At 34.8% G+C, this 16,890-nt stretch overlaps 1 pseudogene; it reads right to left on the reverse strand.

Annotated features, from left to right (window-relative positions):
* The window catches only part of LOC103265337, a 248,854-nt pseudogene that overhangs the window by 224,669 nt on the left and 7,295 nt on the right, over positions 1 to 16,890 (reverse strand).

Below are 16,890 nucleotides of genomic sequence, written 5' to 3' on the forward strand. Positions count from 1 at the left end.
ATTTTTTTTTTTTTTGATTTATTGTAGAGATGAGGTCTCGCTGCCCAGGCGGGTCTCGAATCCGCGGGCTCAGGCAATCCACTCACCTCAGCCTCCCAAAGACACGGGATTACAGGCTGAGCCACCGAGCCCGGCGTCAGACTATATTTTAAACAGCAAGATCAAACGCTATGCTTCCTATAAGAAAAATATATTCAAATTTACCAACAGGTTGGGGGGAAAATGAACCATTGACCAAAAAGTAAGAGCTAAATCATTAAAGTTCTAGAAAAAATTAGAGAAGAGGACCTTTGTTATCCTGTCATATGCAAAATTTCTTAACACTAAAAGCACGCTCCAGAAAAGAAAAATAATGATGAATTAGACTTCATAAAAATTATGGTCTGTTTTTCAGACATATTATTAAGAAAATGAAAAGATATTCCACAGAGTGGAAAAACACTTGCAAATTATATATCTGATAAAGAACTTGTATCCAGAATACAAATAAATTTAATATTCAATACTAAGAATATAAAGCTCTCAACTGAAACAATATGCAAAAGTTCTGAATGACTTCTCTACTAGAGATAAATGTAAAAGTGTAATAAGCACATGAAAAGATGCTCAATGTAATTCATTATTAGGGAAATGCAAATTAAAACCACAATGAGATGTGGTCATAGCAGCATTATTCATAATAACAAAAGGTGGAAACTACCCAAATGTCCATCAACTAATGAGTAGATAAACAAAATGTGGGTTACTCACACAACGAAATATTATTCAGCAATAAGAAGGAATGAAGTACAGAAACATGCTACAGCATGGGTGAACATCAAAAACATTGTTTAGCTAAAAGAAGCCAGTCACAGTAGATTATATATTGTATAATTATATTCAGAAGAAGTTTTTACCAATGACAAATCTGTGAAGACAGAAAATAGGTTAGTAGTTGCCTGAGGATGGGGTAACAGTAGGAATTTATTGCAAATGGGCACAAAAGAACTCTTTCAGGTTATGAAAATCTTTTAAATCTCACATACCTATGGTTGCACAGCAGTGTAAATTTACTAAAAATCATTTAACTAAACCCTTAAATGAGTGAGTTTTTAAATTGGTATGTCATACTTCAATAGAGATGCTAAAAAATAAAAAGAGAATCTTCATTGCATGTTGGGAGCCGCAATCACTAGTAAAAATAAGGTAAAAGGGACCTGAAAACAGGAAAAATGCCGGCTGGGAGCAAGGCCCCAGTAAAACGCGGCCATGACAGAGGCAAAGCCCCATGGATCCTGTTGACGGACCTTCCCTAACTTTGAAGGATTGAGTGCATAGGCTTGAGAATGTTCCCTCTTTAATTGAGATAATAGATGCGCAAATGGATGATGGCATTTGACAGCAAAAATTATACGTAGGCATAATGGAGGTGAGATTGCAGCAAAAAGGGTGCCCCTTAGGGTGTGTAAGGATGTTTTTCAGTAAACAGCAGGAGGCCAAGAAGAATGAGTCGACCACTTCCTCATAAACAACAGACCCCAGCTGAGAGCTGGTGGAAAACAACCGTTTGAGATAAAAAATAGGCTAAGATATTTTAGAATTAAATAAGTAGTTTAATGAAGATAGAATTTAGAATATTAATAATAAGATAGTAAGATAAGATAAACTAGTAAGATAAGAGATATATAATAGTATAAGTGATAGTTAAGAAAATATAGAGACATAAGGATAGAAATAAGATTAATAGAAATAAATATATAGTAGTAAGTATGTTACATAAGACTTAGGGTTAAGGTTTAGCTTTATAGGGTAAGGATATTATAGGCCTATAATAGTAAATAGTTATAAGAAAGTTAGGAAGAAAACCAGGATGTTCATAAATGTTTGACTTAAGAAAAACACCATCTGTGGTTGAAATTGTTAAAGGTCAACCTTATTGTGAGTGCAAAAAGGATGTATGTGGGCATTTGGTTAGCAACATAAGATACATTTGTGGGTACAGGGCTGAGTGGAAAACCTATATAAGCTTGTGAAAAATAAATAAAAATTGGCAGAGTCTTGAGCTCTCCCCAGGAAGAGGATTCCTGTCGTTTTTGTCTTTTCTTTTTCGCCGCTTCCCGATTCTCCCGTCTCAAGCCCTGACTCTCTCCTGGAGCTGGACTCCAGCAATTGCAGCCACTTAAACTGATAAATAAGTGCCAATAGTCAATTGTATAGTCAGGTATTATGGACTGAATTGTGTTTGCCCCTGTTGAAGCTCTATCCACTAATGTGTCTATATTTAGGGACAAGGACTTTAAAGAGATAATTAAGGCTAAATAAGGTCATAAGGGTGAGGTCCTACTCCAAAACAATGAGAGTCCTTTTAAAAGTATAAGAGATTCTCAGGCTAGCACACACAGAAGAAAGGTCATGCGAGGACACAGCAAGAAGCAAGCTCAGGATAGAGGCATTGAGAGAAACCAAATCTGCTGACAACTTGATCTTTGACTTCCAATGCTCAGAACTATGAGAAAATAAATTTCCATTTTTAAAGCCATGTAGTATGTGATATTTTTGTTGCTACAGCTGTAGCAAATGAACACCCTGGGAAACACCAATGTTGACCAATGATACTGAAGATTGGGTGGACACCCCACATGCTAAGTAACTGCATAATAGATAATGGACTACATATTGTATGATTCTAGTTACAAGAAATTTATAGAAACAGCAAATCTATAGAATCAGAAAGCAGATTAGTGGTTGTCTTGCCTGTGACTGAGAGTAACAATAGGGATTAATTGCTCTCCACCCTTACTTAGCAACAACCTCAGAAAATAAACTGAAAATCCAAATTGCCCAAAATTAAATTTCTGATGCATGGAGGCTAGAATTAAATACAAGTCCTTATTAAAAAACAAAATAAAACAAAACAGTGAGCCTATGGTCTGAGATGTGTATCAGTGTGAACGCATTTTTATTATATTAATAAAAAAGATAAATTGCTAGACATAGTCCCCAAATATTGATAGTGGCATTTGTAAGATCTATATAAGGCCAGGCTACCTATTCTAGCTGACCCATACTCAGTAGCCTCAGGCCATTCTCAAACATAATAAGAATGTGTTGATTTCATTTTTATAAGTTATTGAAAATAATGCTATTGTAACATGTTACCTCTAATACTTCTGCATTCTTTTGCCATCAGAATTTGCCAGCCTCACATTTCTTACACCCTAGAATCATCTACTACCTTCTTAAATTATTTTAATCCCTCTCTATGTAATCATTATAGTGTTTGTTCATGTGAAAAACTTATAAGAGAAAATTACTACATGTTTCCCATTTAATAACATAAAGCCATATCTTGATAAGACAGTCAAAAATGCAGCATGGTCTGTTTGTGGTGGACAAAGCTGTGCTCTGAGGAAGAGGAAACCTAGTTAAAGTTTACCACTAACTAGTCAGAAAGTGTGAAAGAATTCACATCATGTCTCAGGTCACAATTTCTTCAGATGCATAGGATATTTCAGGTTAAATAATACATAAGTATATTTCATGTTTTTTATTTTAAGCTTTTTGTCTAGGACTTCACAGTAAAAATGGGCTTATCTTCATTGTTGAGCTTTCTGATTAGCTTAATTGCAGAAAATGAACTAAAAGTTCTATTTCCATGTTGAAAAAAACCTGGACAACCTTCAAAAAGATTAGGCAGACGCATGAATAGATAATATAGAAGCATGATGTATTTTCCTTGCCTTCAGTAATGCTATTCTATTGTTATTAGTTTCATTTGATGGAATTTAAATGATTATCAAGTAAAGGTTTTCATGTTTGCGTAATCTGCACCTTTTAAGATCTGCCTATACACGAAGCCTGAAGTGGCTTCATTCTCCCAAAGGAAGATTTTTAGACAAAAATCATGTCCTCAGTCACAATTTTTTTGTTACCATAGTGATAAGAATAAAGAATTTTTTTTTTTAAAAAAAGAAGCTAAAAATACCTGAAGACATACAGACAGTTTTAGGAATGTGACCCACTTGGTGCTGTACACCGAAAAAGTTAATCAATTGAATTAACTACATACACATTAGGTGAAATATTCTACTGAAAGAAAAAGTGCGTAGGTTGCACATCTGGCTCTATTATACACAATCAAAGAAGTCAGTATGAATGAAGATGACTGACAATCTAAAATGTATAAAATCAGATTCTCTTAAAAATGGAATATATACCTGAAGCAAATAGAAATCCATTAATTTAGCTCCTTTTCCCATCAGTTTTCTGTTTTCTTTTCATTATCTTAGAATATCGCCTCCATTTTTAATAAAAGATTCAATGCACAAAAAGAATTTTCTAACTGGATAGAGCAATATAATTAGACATATATTTAAAATTATGCTGCAGTGGCCCCTTTCTATAAACTGTAAAGGAAAGCTTCTCAATCTTATGCATTAAAGTAAAAACAAAATGTTTTTGAACTAGAATTTCATTGAAAATTCCAGTTTTATAAGAATTTTAACAGATACAATCAATTACAGAAAACCTATCATATTGCAAGGCATTAAGCTAATCTGTGAAAGATAAATAAAAGGCAACCCTTGTCATCATTAATGTTTTAATCATCTACTTATTTTTTCATAACATTAATTTTTAAAATGTCTCCACATAGTGAAAGAGAAAAAGCATTGACCTTGACGCCAAAAGACCCAAGTAGAAGTTTCAACTTTGTCAATTAGCTAAGAAGGTCTTTTTCTAAGCCTCAGTTCTCTCATCCATAAAATGAACATAAATAAGCATATCCTTTTCTTTAGCACACAGATCATCATGGTAACCAAAAGAGATGATGTGGGTGGAAACCAGTGGAGGACATTCAATGTAAAATCTCTATAAAAATGAGTCATTATAAAATTGAATTCAATAATTAAACCTTTTCAAATAAAAAAGTTATAAAGATGGTTTTTCATAATTAATAATATATAATAAGTTGTAGAGTTGAGAAGTAAACCCAGACAACATAACTCCAGAGCCATTCTCTAAATCTAAACTATAATTATCAGTAGAGAAAAATGTCCCTATAAGACTGCTAATTTGAAGCCAGGCTCGGTGGCTCAGCCTGTAATCTCACGCCTTTGGGAGGCTGAGGTGAGTGGATTGCCTGAGCCTGCGGGTTCGAGACCCGCCTGGGCAGCGAGACCTCATCTCTACAATAAATCAAAAAATCAGTTGGGAATGGTAGCGCATGCCTGTAATTCCGGCTACTTGGAAGGCTGAGGCAGAAGGATCACCAGAGCCCAGCAGGTCGAGGCTGCCGCGGCCGGGAGCGGCCACTGCACTCCAGTCTGGGTGACAGAGTGAGACTCCAACTCAAAAAAAAAAAAAAAAAAAAAAAGACTGCTAATTTGAAAAAAATAAATATTTTAAATGACTAATACTATACATTACTGAAATACTTGTCTAAGAATATCTTGCTACCTTTACTATTTTTAATGCTATTATTTATTATAAAGAAGAATCCAAACAACTTAAATGCACAATACTAAATGCATTATAGAACATTTATATGGTAGGTTATTACGCAGTCAGAGATAACATTGTAAAACAAATTTAGCTTAGAAAGTAAGGATTATTGTTAAGCAAAAAAAGTTCATATAATATATAGAAAATCAATTTTTATAAAAATAATGCCATATTCACAGGAAAAAATATAAAAATAGATATCAAATGGCTAAAACTGCTATTTATTAAAAATGATATATATTTCTATAAGTCTCTATAATAAAAAATTGATGTTTTTGTCATTAGGAAAAAGTCACTTCAACAAATAAACAATGTAGTCATGAAGAGCACAATTATCTAGATTCTTCTGCCAATTGGTAAGCAAATATTTATCAAAGTCTAGAAAATTGTTCTAGGTAACAAGGGATACAGCAATGGCAAAACAAAGTCCATAGGTAAAGAACTGAATGAATTTGCACAAGAACAAAGGAAGAGAACTTCAAACATGATAAAGATTCAATGCTTACATTCTAATTTACTCAGACTTTCCACTACTATGTGAGCCACTTCTCGATATCAAAAAAGTCCTGAAATATTTTTAAGCAAAACGAACAAGCAAACATAACAGCTAAGCATGGTGGTATGCACCTACCTGGCAGGTTGAGACTAGGAGATTACTTGAGCCCGGGAGTTAGAGACCAGCCTGGGCAAACATAGTGACGCTCCAGTCTCTACAATTTAAAATTAACTAATTGAAACAAGTGGGACTATATTAGATTTAAAAGCTTCTGTGTGGCAAAGGAAATAATCAACAAAAGGAAAAGGCAACCTACCCAGTGGAAGAAAATATTTGCAAACCATATATCTGATGGGGGTTCATATCCAAAATAACTAGAAACACATACAACTTAGGGGGAAAAAAGCTCAACTTAAAAATGAACAGCAAATCCAAACAGACATTATTCCAAATAAGACATGCAAATGCCCAACATGTACATGAAAAAATGTTCGGCATCATCAATCATAAGGGAAATGCAAATCAAAACCACAATGAGATATCATACCAGTTAGAATGACTTACAAAAAAGACAAGAAGTAACAAGCATTGACAAGAATGTGGAGAAAAAGGAACACTTGCACACTGTTGGGAGGAATGCAGATTGGTGCAGCCACTATGTAAAACAGTATGGAAGTTCCTCAAACAATTAAAAATAGAATGACCATAAGATCCAACACCCCCACTGCTGGATATATACCCAAAGGGAGTGAAATCAGTTTTTCAAAAAGATATCTGCACTCCCAAGTTCACTGCCATATTATTCACAATATTTGAGATATGAAATCAACCTAAGTATCTAGCAATGAATAATGGATTAAAAACGTGATATATAAATTCAATAGAATACTATTCAGCCTTTAAAAAGAAGGAAATCCTGTCACTTGTGTCAACAGAGATGAACCTGGAGCACATTATGCTAAGGGAAATAAACCAGGCACAGAAGGACAAATATTGTATGATCTCACTTTTATGTAGAATCTTAAAAGTTGATCCCATAGAAGCAGAGAGTAGAATGGTGGTTGCCAGGGAGTGGGAGTAGGGGAGAGTGGGAGATGTTAGTAAAAGCATACAGTCCTTCAGTTTCTGAAAGATGAATAACTTCTGGGGATCTAATGTATAGCATGGTGACTGTAGTTAACAATACTGTAGTGTTTACTTGAAATTTGCTAGGAGAATAGATCTTAAGTGTTCTTAACACACACACACACACACACACACACACACACACACACACACACACACCCCAGGGTAGCTATGGATGGTGATAGATGTATTGATTAATTTGGTTATGGTAGTCATTACACAATGTATATGCATCTCAAATCATTTCACTTGCGCACCTTGAATATAAACCATGTTAATTTTCCAGTTTAAATTCAGTAAAGTTGGGGAGAGGAGAGAAAAACCAAGACGAATCTTAAGGAATTAAGGAAAATTCATTGAAATTTCCCACACCCTGGTAACAATTACTAGTCTTCAGTGACGAGAGAAATATTGCTCCATTTAAATTACTAAATATTCCCATACAACACTATCATTTATTTACTATTCATAAAAGAAATGATTTTCTAACTGTGAAAGTCGGTTGTATTGAAATAGTTTCAATGCTTATACATTTAAACTTGACGTTTTTCAGTACCAATCTTAGCTATCCAGGAGAAAGTTTTTAGCATGAGTATTTAAAATAAGATGGTTTAAAATATACTCAGCCAGACATAACTTATTTTATGTCAAAAATACATTTAAAAGCTATAAAAAGTTAGCAAATCTCCTCCCCAAAAAACTTTGTTGTACTAACTTCTTTTAACTCATCTTTGAAATCTCTTACTTCATATACTATATTAAGATTTGATATAAGGAAAGTTGAGAAAAAGCATTATAAAACCAGTTTAATAAAATTAAAAGAATGCAGAAAGAAAACACTCAAAGAAAGAAGAGAGGGAGAAGGGGAGAAAAAGTGAGAAACTACTTACTTAGATGGACTAGGTTCCAAATATCATCAATTTTTTTCTGGGTTGGGAAATGACCACAGTCATTGAAGAACTTAAGGAGCTCACTTCTTTCTATTCCTTCCCAGTCTTCTCTCTTAGCAAACATTGTTTCATAAACTAAAAGGACAAAATGGTATAAGAAAAATGTTTTCTTAATAATACTATATCAAGTACAAGTCACCTAAAAGGTTCATCTGAATTTGAAGGAACTCTAGCTTTATTTTTATGTCTACCAATAAGCCTCCATGGTGAGATGAGCTCTATGTCAACCTCATGATAAAGGTTAGAAGGAATGGGCGTGCTTCTCCAACCTCACATTCCACAGTAGTGGGAATCTGGACTTGATTCTCTAAGGATAACACTGGCATCCTCTCTCATGGTTTCATGACAATTGACCACAGACTCTACATACATCAACACTCAACCCATGTCATAAGACACAGCTTTAATAAACATCAGGATTTCCAAGGGTCTGACTCCTGCTGATTCAGCTCAGTATTAAGGATTTATTAGCTTCTCCACTTTTTTCATCTTTTCTTGATTATCCCTATTTTTTGGCTTCTACTCACATTTTACAACTTGAATTGATGGTTCCACTTTGGACTGCTTATTCTATTTCTGAGTTGACCCTTAACTGGAAGCAATGTCTACTTTTTGCTTACTAATTTCATGTATTTCTACTTTCTAGTTTAAGGTACTTTGCCACTGCTGGCTCAAGGCTACCACAGAAAACCACTTGGGCCACTTGTCACCAATCTCCCATACTTAACATTAAACAGAAGTTAGATAATGAGCAAGAGAACTGGTGCATGCATTTTGTAAATGTTGGTTTCCATTTCCAGTTAATTTCTTATTTTCAAAATTGTGACATAAAGTCTTCACTCTGAAGTATGTTGGATTAACTCCATAAAGTAGATTTTTAGTCAGCATTTACAGAGCAACCAATTCAGATTTAAAATATGGGCTCCCAATGACAAAGGGCACCAGAGTGGTTTCCAGCAGAAATTATATCATCCTGGCACTCAACCACATAAATTTTCTATTCCATCCTTCCTTCGTTCATTCATTCATTTAGTTAAGGGAGATAGTTATGAGACATCAACAAATTCAGGAAATATTTAGTGACTGTCTAAATATGAATTGCTAGTCCAGATTCTGAAACATAGCAATAAAATTAAAAACTGAAAATTTATACTTAGTAACATCTATGACTTTTTATTTCTTTTCAAATAAGCAAACTATAGCAGTTTCTTTCAGGGTCCTATCTCATTGCACTTATATTTGTGTGCATGCTGCTTGACTTTCAATTGTCAGCATCTGCATTCCCTTGCCTAAGGGCTCCCTCTGGCTGCAGGACTTCACTCTACCCACCTATGCAGTCATCCAGAATAGCCAGGGCTTTAGATACCCTTTGGAGTGACCCTCAACAACTGACTGCTGGAAGCCAGTTGACAAAGACTACTTGAAGCAAGTTGGCTACACTGTTTTCTTGAGTTCACGAGAGGGATTAAGTACCTCTTGTCCACTTAGTCATTTGCTTCACATGCCCTCATTTTTTACTTTTATCCCTTCTGTCTCATTTCTCCATGCTACAAAGTGTTTCTTAGGATTAACTCCCTTGCAAATTTGTAGTTCTTGAATTCTTGTCTCAGGGTCTGATTCTGAAATCTAAACTAAGACAAAAATGATGTCACCTTTACTTTTATGTTTAAATAAATATATTTCCCCTTGAAAAAGAATACCTACCTTGAATCAATCTGTTTTAGATTTTTCCTAACAAGATCAGATTGATGCAGCTATGTACTTGGCTTTGTGACTTTATTAATAGATAGTGATGCCCTATGAAAAAATTGTCAGTAACACACTAGCAAAATTAATATTCTAGGCTGGTGTAGTAATCACGGTAAATATAAAACTTAAATAATGAAAATTAATGAAATTTTATGGGTCATTGGAAGATGTTTAAAAAGGTACAGAGAGAGCTAACAAATATCACCCAATTAGCAATCAGCACATGAAAAATATGGAGAATTTTCTAACAAACATAAAAACAAATAAAAATTTGCCAATTCTGTGGAATCTATAGTGTAATTTTAATGTTCGATGTAAATGGTGCTTTGGTTAACGATTCTTTAAATTATTCATTTGGTTAATTCTATTCTACTGTTCAGATCCTGTGTTGGACAGAGCACCATCTGTGCTAACTGGACTCTTTTATTTGTTTTGGCCTCATGTCAGCCTATATTCAAGAAAAGTACCAGAATGATGTGTTCAACGTGAGTGCCATCATAGTCCTCTGTTCCCAAGCCTTTGATGGCTTCCCAACCCTCTCAAGGTAACATGCAATGGTCGGTCTGGAATCCTGACAACCTGCCCTCTCCACTACCTTTCCAATTTCATTTTGCTCTTCTTTCACTCACAAACTCCATTCCAATAAGTCTCTTGGCTTCCTCCAGTACTAGCAGCCTCCAAATTAAAGCCATTGTGCTTGCTGCTCTCTTTACCTAGAACATTCTTCAACCATAGATCTTCCTGGCTCAGCCCTCACTGTAAGACTTCTACTCAATGAGCTTCTCAAATAGAACGCACTAGAGATCAGGAAGAAAAACAGAAATCATGTTTGTTTGGTTTTTTTCAAACTGAGAGGTTATTTTATGATGTGCAAATATTGAAATCTGTGATTCATATATCAAAGAGGAGAAATTACAAAAAGGAAGGCTAAGAAAAATAAGCAAGATCCTATGCAATTAAAAAATGAACTTAGTGATAGAGTGTGAAGATAAGGTTAACTGAGTAAAACAGTGGAACCATTTTGGAAAGGATGTGTGATTTAAAAGTTAGTAGCTAAAAATTACAGTGTGTGAAAAAGAAAGATGTAATAACTAAGGTTTTAGTGTATAGTTTGATAAATATTATACAATCTGTAAATTCATATTAGATTATGTAATATAATCAAATATTAAAAATATCTTCTTGAATTTTGTTCTAGTGTGTGGAGAGTTAATGAGCAACAGTCTTAAAATCTGATTTAGTCTCTCTTTCTCTCTCCCTTTCCTTCTCTCTCACTTAAAACTCTGTAAGTAAAATGAATCTCAGTAGCTTCCCAATGAGGAAAGGATCTTCTCTTTCTCTGACTCTCTCTCTCTCACTTGATTTCTTTCTCTTACTTGATTTATCTTTGTCTTTTCTTCTTCCTGTCTTTCCATCTTTCCAACACTTTGCTCCTTTCTGCTCTTTTCTATGGAAACCAGGCTATTGGACCAAGTGAACTTATCTAGCTGAGACCTCTGATTTATGTAGAATCAATCTCTCTCTCCACCCCCTCCACTCCTCTTTCTTCCTTTACCTCCAGTCACAGAAAAAGAATGATTCTAACACAAAGAATTCTGGTTATTTGTAAATACATTTTGGCACATAATTTTATTATAACGAATAAACTTAGTAAAAACTATTTTTTTAACAAGTATCTAAAATTTTTGAGTCCTGATGAACCAGGCATTTGCTAACAAAGTCCCTGTTTTCATTGAATTTACAGTCTCAAATATAAACATTTTATAACTAGCTAAGACTAACAATAAGGTAGCATTTTTAACTTATAAAGCAATGACATGATGATTTTCATTAAACATGCATATAATGTACTTGTACCATTTACTTTTCGATAGTCAAGAAACTGGCTCTAATAATCATCCTAATCCTAAGCAATACTAAATCATTAAATATAAATATAAATTGAGATCTTTTAAAATTAAGATACAAATTGGACGATTTGTTCTGTGAATAGAATTCTAACACTAATAAACAATATGTTGTTTAGTTTGATCAGTGTCTGTTGCTTTTCTGGTATCAATATTTAATTTTCCTTTGGAGGACCTTCCCCTCCTCCAATGTATGTAGCCTCTATGCAACCCTCAAGCAAGATTCTCTTTTTTTTTTTTATTTTATTTTTTATTTTAAAGATGTGGGGTACAATTTAGGGTTAGATATATAAATGTTCACTATGCAGGTAATCTTGTTGATGAGGTGTGCTCCTCCCTCTCCTGGCAGTTTCCCTCCCACTGCAAAGGGTTGGACTTGAGACTCAAGTGCAACCAATCAGTTAGTCTCTCCCAGGAACTTGAATTTTAAAAAAAGAAATAAAAAATATTTAAGTGATAGGGACTTACTATCCCTCAGTGGTAAATAGAGGTAGTCCTTATTGCTTGCTTCCTAGATCTCAGAAGAAGCTCTGGTTTATGATCTATCTGAAATCTGATTCTCTGGCTATGTTTATAGTATTTTCCCTTTAAATTTCCTTTTTTGCTTTAGTTAGCCAGAATGAGTTTTCTGTTGCTTATAAACAGAAGGCCTTAATACATTAATCCAAATATAGAATATGCTACCTTAAAATGCAAATTGCTTACAGGACTATAAAATATAGTCAATCTTTGGTTTCTATGGGTAATTATGTGTAAAATTTCAATAGCTAAATTAATTTCAAACCTAAATTCAAACCAGAAATTACTGCATCACTTACATTTTTTTCTATCCATCCACTCCTCTAGTTCTGTTAAGCTTATAATTTGTCTTGTCCTCCAAAGACCAAGTCGATATCTAACACGGTGAATTAATCTGCAATATATGTTTATAACTGCTTTCAAAGTTGGTCCATGGTACAAAGCCTATAAAAAACAGTAGCACAGAGAGAAAAGCTCCTTATATATTTTTACTATTCACATTTAATTTTACTTTGCCTTTTTCATTTAACCTATTTCACCCAGTTGCTTAGATTAGGGATGTACTTATTGTTTATTGCCTAGGTTAGTTAAATATATACATTGCAAAGTAACATGATCTCCCTGAAATTCAGAGAGCTTCATTATGAATTATTTTGTCATCATATATTCATACTTCTCATAGAATAGAGGTTTCAACGATGGCTACTTCATAAATGCTTCCTTGGCTGGTAGCTACATTTCTATAATTCATTAAGTCAGAAAAAATATAAGTTTTATTTTTTTATTTTAAAGGTGTTGGGTAAAATTCAGGGTTAGGTAGGTAAGTGGTCATCATACATGTAAAGTTTGGGCCTCCCCTTGGTCCCACATCACCTGGTTTAAGGTTCGTTACTCTTTTTTTTTTTTTTTTTTTTGAGTTGGAGTCTCACTCTGTCGCCCAGACTGGAGTGCAGCGGCCGCTCCCGGCCACCGCAGCCTCAACCTGCTGCGCTCTGGCAATCCTTCCGCTTCAGCCTTCCGAGTAGCCAGAATTACAGGCATGCGCTACCATGACCGGCTGATTTTTTTATTTATTGTAGAGATGAGGTCTCGCTGTCCAGGCGGGTCTCGAACCCGTGGGCTCAGGCAATCCACTCACCTCAGCCTCCCAAAGGTACGGGATTACAGGCTGAACCACCGAACCCGGCTATTGATGTTATATTCCCACCCCCTCCCTCCCCTGGCTGCATCCCACTGCTGCCAATCCCTTTCTTATAGTGTTATGATAAATGTTTAGAGTCAGTTTATGAGTAAGTACATGTAATACTCAGATCTTTGTTTCTGAGATAGATCACTGAGTATTATAGGCTCTAAATCCATTCAAGTTTGCTGCGAAGTCCACAATTTTGTTTTTCTTTATGGCTATGTCATATTCCATTATGTGTATGTACTATATTTTCTTTATCCAGTCCTCTTTCAATGAGAAGCACGGTTGGTTCTACGTTTTTGCTATTGTGAATAATGCTGCAATAAACCTGTGTGTGCAGATGTCTTTTTCATAGAGTGATTTGAGTTCCTCCTGGTGTATTCCCAGAAGGAGGATAGCTGGGTCATATGGATTTCTTTTAGAAATCACTACACTTGGTTCTAAGAGAAACCTCTTTGTGCTGATAAAGAATTTTAGCCAAGTTTCAAGGTACAAAATAAATGTGCAAAAGACAGTCTCATTCTTATACACCAACAACGGAGGTTTATCAATTTATCACATTCATCAATTAAATAATACTTATTATTTTCCTGAATGAAAAATAAATTAGCATTATTTCACTACCTTCCTCTTCTCCTTCCTCCTTACATCTGATGGCAGATTTAGAATGTTTGCTAATGTTCCTCAACAATTAATAACATTTTCCGATGTGTATTTTCACCTGCCTTTTGTTTAATAGTTTTTTATTGTTTTTTTAAAAAAAATAATTAGTTGCCCTTTTGGAGTACACTTGCCATATGAATCTTAGTGGGAGGCAGAACCCACTCCCTACAATTAGATGCCAGAAGTCATCTGATCCACACCTCTTCTGTTATTAGTATGAAGACATGAATTTCATCTACTATCCTCACCGATCACAGATTTTGAATGGAAATAAGTAATGCTTCAAAATGTGTAACAGTGCAAAATCTATTTGCATGGTAAAGTAACCATGGCAGCAATATCCATTTTTCAAGGGTAGCGTTTTTGGACAGAGGAATACCCAGGGTTCAGTATCAGCATCAGACTTTTCTGTGAAGGATTTGACTGGAGTATGGGAGTTACTCAGACTTCATCAATCCCTCATCTTTCTGAGCTTAGTTCTCTAGACTTCTACCCAATAGTCTACTCATCATTTGTCTGCTTTAATCTGTCAGTAGGTCTCCTTTGTTTATAATTAAGAATCAAGCAATGTTTTTACGGTACCCATAGAACATGATCGGAAAAGTCTCCGCTTGGAATGTGCTGGTAGGACAGACGATAATGTTTGTAAAAGAACAAGGCATGGGGTCACCATCAACCTCAATTTAAGTGTCTTTTCTTCTAAATCTCATACATCCTTTTGGAAACACAACCTATCTTGTGAGGGAACCATTCTCAGAACTCAGGCATTCGAAGGCATTCAGAAAGAGGTTTTAACAGTTAGGAAGTTGAGCCAGAGAAAATGACAATGGTCCATCCATGGGGTTTTTATTACAGGGAGCATCTCTGCTAGCCTTCAGCATGGGAATGCCTCAGCTACTGTGCTATGTACATCTCAGTATGTAAATCTTTCACAACAATTCTAAACTTTTATCAAGATAGGACTTATCAGAAAAATTGTACCAATTAAGCTTTACAACAGCAATATTGCAATATAAACAAGTCCATGCAAACTACTGATTATAACTTTTCAATCCCTATTAACTTAATGGGCAAATGCTTATCACACATCAACAGTTAATACAATATTCCAGTATGCATTTCAAGCTGCCTTTTGTTTAATATGGCCACATCACTTTTTTTCTTAAGCAGTGACTTGACACCTTGTTTGGAGAATCCCCCTACCATATGACACTTAGTAGGACTTAATTTCCTTGATTATTAATAAGATTGGCCTTCCTGCATGTTTACCAGTCATTTGTATTTCTCCTACTGAGTACTAGCTCATGTCTTTACTTGTATCTTCTATTATTATTATTGTAGTGTTTCTTATCAGTTTATGAGATCTTTATGTGTTGGGTTTTTTTAAATCTTTATGCCATGTTTCAGCAAATGTTTTTCCAGTTTGACTTTTTAACTTTTAAAAAGATGGTGCTATAGACCTATTAAAAAAATCTTTACCACATTTGTTGATTGAAGTCTAACCCTTTCTAAGTATTTTCATCTGACAATCTCCAAGAAATATTATTTAATAAAAACCTTATAAAAACAAAAAGGAATGTATTTTTAAATGACTAAACATATACACAATGAAATAAAAACTTCACATTCTAAGTAGTTGTCATATGTGATCACACATAAACATACATATTATTTAATGTTATTAAATGTGATTCTTGTCTTTGCTACTCAATAAGGAATGAGTGAGACCCCAAGTCACACCTGGCTAAAGAATGTGACTCTCTCCAGGGTCTGTTTCCTCTTGCTCTTTTTCAGGTCTCTTTCTGTGTCCTCTGTTGTCCCCCATCCTGATCTAGGTCAGAATGATTATATTTATTACTGCCTGAGATATATGCTCAATCATTCTAATTGCTTAGCATAGAAACTATAAGTACATATTCTTGGATAACTTTATCACTAAATATAAATAAAAAGATATTGTTTTCCTCCACACCGTACTCTGTAAAACATTAGTAGCAGCTCCTTATTGCCACAGAAATGGTCCCTCTGTATATACTATGGTTCCTGTCTTAATCTCTCTGATGTGAGTTCACCCCAGTTAGCTCTATAGTGCCAAGTGGGAGTCTTATCTAGCCTCGATTTTTGGCAGGAGACTCCAATGTCCGTACTGAGTCTGATCTGAGAAAAATCTCCACCATTTTGCAACGATTGAACACTCCTGTTACTGGAATGGCCTAATGTTTTAAAGCACTCTGGAGCCAGACAGACTGAGGTTTGATTCTCAGAACTGATTCTCAAGTATGCCACTGGCTAAATGTAAAACTTTACTAAAACTTTTATGCTATCTCTCTGTGACTTCTTTTTAATAATTACTAAAGATAACTATACAACCTGGAGGAATGTTACCACTCCAATTCTTGATCACCAGCCTCATCAGGTTCTCAAAGTGGCCTAGAATTTCATCTGTGTTTCTCTAAACATTTGTCTTTCTACCATTTTCTGTCTTACCTCTGTCTCAAACATTCGAAGTCACCATCTAAATGCGTACTCTCAGCAAATGGCCTAGTCTCCTACTTCACCAACAGCAATGAGAAACTATTGAAGCATTTCAATTTTAAATTCCCACCATCAAATGTAAACACTTAGCTGCATTTGCAATATTCTTTGATCCTGTTGCAATGAAGAAATATGTTTTCTCTTACCTAAGGCGACTCTTGTCAATTGTTTTATAAACCCACCACCTCCTTCTACCTTCTTAAAGATCTTATAATATGGATTATTCTCACCTTTATTGTATCATCAACCTTTCTATCTTTTTTTTTTTTTTTTTTTGAG

Source organism: Carlito syrichta, unplaced genomic scaffold, assembly GCF_000164805.1.
Source record: "Carlito syrichta isolate Samal-C Ts95f unplaced genomic scaffold, Tarsius_syrichta-2.0.1 Scaffold306449, whole genome shotgun sequence".
Lineage (NCBI taxonomy): Eukaryota > Metazoa > Chordata > Mammalia > Primates > Tarsiidae > Carlito > Carlito syrichta.